Source organism: Zingiber officinale, chromosome 7A (assembly GCF_018446385.1).
Source record: "Zingiber officinale cultivar Zhangliang chromosome 7A, Zo_v1.1, whole genome shotgun sequence".
In the NCBI taxonomy this organism is placed as follows: domain Eukaryota; kingdom Viridiplantae; phylum Streptophyta; class Magnoliopsida; order Zingiberales; family Zingiberaceae; genus Zingiber; species Zingiber officinale.
Genome location: NC_055998.1, coordinates 109,828,572 through 109,834,571, shown reverse-complemented (window position 1 = coordinate 109,834,571; position 6,000 = coordinate 109,828,572).

The window sequence follows — 6,000 nt, the reverse complement described above, 5'->3', positions numbered from 1 at the left end:
ATTCAAAAATTCAATCAATCCACCATATCATGTGGCCGGCCACATAAATGTCATTAAGTGGGCAATTAATGCTCTTAATTGCCCCCTTAATGTGGCCGGCCACTCATGGGTAACCTCCCATGAGGTGGCAAGCATGAGGTGGCATGGTGATGTGTAGCATCCCCATTGGTTCTCCCATGCCACCTCATCAAATGTGGTGGCATCCAAGTCAAGTCAATATTGACTTTCAACCTTCCTAATTTGGCCAAAGTCAAACATGACCAAATTAACTCCCTTAATTGATTTATCCAACATTTGGATCATACTTGAGTCTAACTCATAGTCAAGTCAAACTTGTGGATTTAGGTCAAGTCAAACTTGCCTTTTATAGACTTTCCATATTTAGCCAAGTCAAACTTGACTTCATCTTTCCTCTTGGTTCATCATATGAACTAGTCTCCATCTATTGCTCTATGTGTGTGACCCTATAGGTTCTTGTCAACGTTGGCAATGTCCCTAAATCCAATTAGGGACATAAGCAATGAGAGGTATCTAGCAACACATCATTGCTACCCAAGTTACAAGAATGTTGAGATCCAACATCACCAATATGACTAATAATTGTGACTCTCACAATATGTGACATTGTCCTTCTATCCTTGATATCTAGATTGATCTTATATGAGGCATAGACCGTGTCATCCTCCAATCAATCTAAGTGTCTTGAACTCAAGTAGACTCACTATAATCAAATAAGCACAATATCACATATTGCCTTATTTGGGCATGGCCATGCACTTAGTGATCTCACTCTATCAAGACTATGATATCACTCCTGTAATATAGGAGGATAGATCCCATCTACATCACTCACATCCCTCCGCATAATTTGTTACATACCCGATAATCGCCTTTATAGTCCACCCAGTTACGGGTGACGTTTGACGAAACCAAAGTACATAACTCCTTATGTAGGGAACCATGGTGACTTCAGGTCTAAGGACAAAAGTCATACTAATAGTCACTTGAGAAAGTATATGACACTCATATAACGATCCATGATACTTTCTCATGGCGGGTCATTCAGTATACATTCTCCAATGTATACCCATGTGTCAACTTGATATCTCATATCCATGACTTGTGAGATCAAGTCATCATGTTGACCTACATGCTAGTCTCAATGCATTAACATTGTCCTTCTATGTTAATACTTGACTAGGAATAATTAAGTGTAGTGTTCTCTATATCATCTCACTATCGATTTAACTAATCGATTGATATAGATATGAACCTACTACCCTAGGACATTATTATACTTATTTATATAGCACAAATACACACAAGTATAATAATCACAATGCCTTTATTTATATATCAGAAATATATGTACAAGAATATGATACAAAGAGTCCAAAAAGTAACCATCACATGATTGGCTCTAGGGCTCTCACTAACAGTTTCCCCTTTGAGCATTCAGTTTTAGTTTTCAGTATATTCACATGCATATCGAGTTTTTGTGAGTTAGATAGCGCTTACTAAGCATTTTACTTATAGATTGCATTTCCTCTTACTGCAGATAAAGGAAGGCGATGAGGAGGTGCGGATGGTGTGTGATGCCAGGACTATGGAAGAGACTTGGGACCTAGTTTAAGAATTTGTTTAGACTAATTCTTTATTTAGATTGATAAGAAAATTTGGAGTAAGAAGTTGTATTTTATTTTGCTTCCGCTATTCATTACTTGTATGATTTGATTTTATTATACTGTGTGGTAATGTTATTTCTTTTATATATGTTCCAGCCACCTGTGGCTGATGTATATTATGTTTGTATCTCAGTTTAAGGTCACCGGTGCAGAGAAGACTCTGCCAAAATTTTTCGGTAGAGACTCCTCGTGGTTTCGATGATACCGGTTAAGTAGAGTTAGTAGTTAAGTAACGGTCATCCTTAGAGTGTAATAGTATAGATAAGAAGGGTGATCTTTACATCCTAGTCTTTTTTAAGCTTTTCAAAGAGTGTAAGAGGCTTCTCCGCTTACATAGAAGGAGATTTTTCTAGTAGAGCTTTACAACCACCTTAGATTAACAACCACTTAGGTTGTAACCAAGTCAAATCCGTTTGCCTCTTCTTTTTTATTAGTTTTTCATTTTCAATTTATTTTAATTGTGATAGTGCTACTGATTTGAGTTGAAAAATAGAGAAATGTTTTATTTTCTTAACAGACGCTGCGACCTCTTACCGACCCGCTGCTGCGCCAATAAGTGGTATCAGAGCCCAACCACCTTAGAAGGACTAATAGCCCACTGAAGCATCAAGATCAAGATGATGGTCGGTACAAGCATTCACCCACCAAAGTTCAAGGGAGACTTCGCACAATGGAAACGCCGAATGGAGGTATTCTTCAAAACAGATTTTGAAATTGTTTTAACAATGAAATATGGTTTTAAAATTCCAAAACAAAAAAAAGAATATCAGTGGATGAAGAAGGAACAAGCCGACTTCGTGGTGAACGCGAATGCAGAATTCCATCTACTCAACGTTCTTCCTCCCTAGGAGGTCAATCGAATCGGCAACTACGACTCAGTAAAGAAACTTTGGTAGAAGTTCCTAAACAGCACGAAGGAACTTCCAAAACAAAGCTTGCGAGATGGGACATGCTTCGGAATCAATTAACAAACCTTTGGATGGAAGAAGGAGAGTTAGTAGCACAACTACACGAAAATCAAGGAGTTGATCACTAGACTAACAAACCTTGGAGAAACAGTAATGAATCAGGATGCACAAAGGTATACTTTAAATGCGTTCCCAAGAACACTCAAATGGACAACTATAGTAGCCTCCTACTATATATCCAAGGATCTCAAGGTAAGTACTTTAGAAAGTCTTTTCTCTACTTTCGAATTACACGAATCTTGATGTGCAGGACAAAGGAAAGGACTAAGTTAGAATGTTGCCCTGAAAGTAAGAACCAATGATTCAGACTCTAAAGAATCAATTGATGAAAATGAAGTAGCCCTAATGGTAAGAAAGTTCAATAAATTTATTAAGTCTAATAAATTTAAATAGCAGACAAAGAGGGATTATTGGAAGAAAAGGAAGGTCCGATGCTACAACTACAATGAAGAAGGGCACATCAATGATGAATGACCTAAGCTAAAGAAAAAGGAAAAAGAAAAGTACAAAAGACCAACATCCTCCAAACACAAGACCCTGAAAGACACGTGGGATGAGTCATCATCCTCCGAATCTGAAATCTAAGCATACGCCGGACTAGCCCTAACGTCAATCCATCAAGAAGAAGATGATGTTAGGACCTTCGAATGCGGCTAGAGAGGGGGGGTGTGAATAGCCGACCCCAAATTCTCGTTTCTTCCTACAATTTGAGTTAGCGCAGCGGAAATAAAAGATAGAAACGAAACGGGAGAATATCAAACCTCAAACGCGACGATATAACGAGGTTCGGGGATGATACTCCTACTCCTCGGCTTGTCCGTAAGGTGGACGAATCCTATCAATCCGTCGGTGGATGAGACCCCGGAGAACCGGCTAATAAAAACTCCTTCTAGGTGGAGAAACCTCGCCACAATCTCTCTTGCAACAGCAAGATCAGCGTACAAGAAATACAGCAAGAAGCCAAGAACAATATGAATGTAAAAACACTAGTTTGCTTGCCTTCTTGTCGACTGTTGATGAAGCAGAAACTTCACGCCAACAACAGTAGCAACTATCAGTTGGAGACCCAGCCGAGAGAAGCTCACACGAAGCTTCAGCAGTGGAGAGCTCAACAAAGCTCAGATCGCAGGAGCAAGCAGGAGCAAGAACAAGAAGCTACAGTAGTAACTACTGTAGAGGCCCTCTACAGATTTATATGAACCTGCGAAGAAGAAGAAGAAATCTAGCCGTTGTGTCTCAACGGCTAGACCTGGACCGATCAGGCTATGGCCTGATCGGTCCAGGAAATCTCTGATCGGTCTGTGGACCGATCAGGCCCTAGTCTGATCGGTCCCCAGACCGATCCCAACTCTCACAGAGAGGGGTTGCCGAGCCCTGATCGGTCTGTGGACCGATCAGCCTATGGGTGGATCGGTCCATAGACCGATCCCCCTTTATTGCCCTAAATCCTATCGCTTGTCACTGATCGGTCACCAGTGGGCTATCTGATCGGTCCCACCAGCCTGTTGAACCTCTTGACTGCTTCTTCCACTGACAGATCACTTTGTCTGAATTCTATAAACTCCTCATAATGCTTGTTGGTGATTCGTTGACAAAAGAATTCTTCGTAAAACTCCGTCTCGAAGTCAGCCCAGTTCATCTGATTGACTATTCTCTTGCTCTTCACTCTTTCCCACCACATACGGGCATCTCCAGATAAGCAGAAAGAAGCACACTTGACCTTCTCGACTTCTGGCCAGTCAAGAAGCTCTATGGTGCTCTCCAGTGTCTTGAACCAAGCCTGAGCATCCCAGGGCTCAGTCGTGCCTGAAAAACTTTCTGGCTTCAGCTTCAACCACTGTATCAGGTAGGCTTCTTGTCTTCTAGGTGCTGTGGGGATTTCCAAGGCGGCTGGTGGAACCTCAGTTACCACTGGAGTTTTGGAGGAGTGGGAGGGGCTGGCTGCTGATTCGCCATCAGATTGACGATTACTTGTTGTTGCTCCGCCACTTGTCTCTGGAGTTGAGCAACAACTTCAGAGAGATTTGGTTCAGCTACTCTGGGCTCTTCGTTCTCCTGTGCTCGGTCCTCAGTACGAACGGTACGGGGACGTCCTCTTCTTGACATCTAGTTATGTAGAGAAACTTAAAATCGTCCCTACGCTTTCTAGACATATATACATATGTAAACAAAAGAAATCAAGAACTTCTATCTTACTTAAACATTTCTAAGCAAATACTCTATACTGCAAATAATAAGAAAAGTACAAAAGAAAACTTAAATACTTTCTTACTTGAAGACGGCAAGGTTGGTGCTGATGTGTGATGCTGGAGAATGGGAACTGCTCTGATACCAACTGTAACGACCACCCTTCTTACTACTACTACTCTCTAAGGATGACCGTTACTTAACTACTAACTCTACTTAACCGGTATGATTAAAATCCTCGAAGAAACCCTACCGAAAAATTTCGACAGAGTCTCCCCTGTACCAGTGACCTTAAACTGACATACATAACATAATATACACAGCCACAGGCGGCTGGAACACATATCAAACACACAAAAGGAATAACATCACCACGCAGTTTAATGAAATCAAATCATGCAAGTAATAAATAGCGGAAACAAAATAAAAACATACAGTTAACTAACAGCGGAAGACTAAATGACTCATCTAATACATTCTTAATAAATGGCAATCTTAATAAATTCTTAAACTAAGTCCCAAGGCTTCCATAGTCCTGGCATCACACATCCTTCGAACACCTCCTTGTCGCCTTCCTTTCTATATCTTTTCCTTTCCTGTATCTGCAGTAAAAGGAAGTGTAGTCTATAAGCAAAATTTGCTTAGTAAGCGTTATCTAACTCACAAAATCACGAATGTGCATGTATACGAAAAGAACTAGAAACTATATGCTCTAAAAAGAAATAAAGCATAAACATAACTGCTCATGTCAAACTAATAGCAAAGAAAGCTAAGGAATCTACTCATGTAATTCTAATAGTTAATCATGCTGCTCATCTAATAGGTAAACATGAAAATTACTCATCTACTAGATAAACATGGTAGAATAAAGAACTAAACTTACTGATTTTTAGAACTATATGAATCTTATTTCATTTGTTCTAAACTTAATCTTTAATACTTTATGTTTATGTAAAACTCGTTTTACTTGTCCAAAAACTTATACTTATAATACTTCAAAATAATAATCAACTTCTTCTTGGGCCCAGGCATAGTACCATCTTATGCGCGTTCCCTAATAGGTTGGGGTAGCGAGCCACCAATCCTAAAAGAGCAAACCTCGGTCTACCAAGGCCAAGACCTCGGAATTGAACACCTGGATTTGTTTAACGACAACCTCG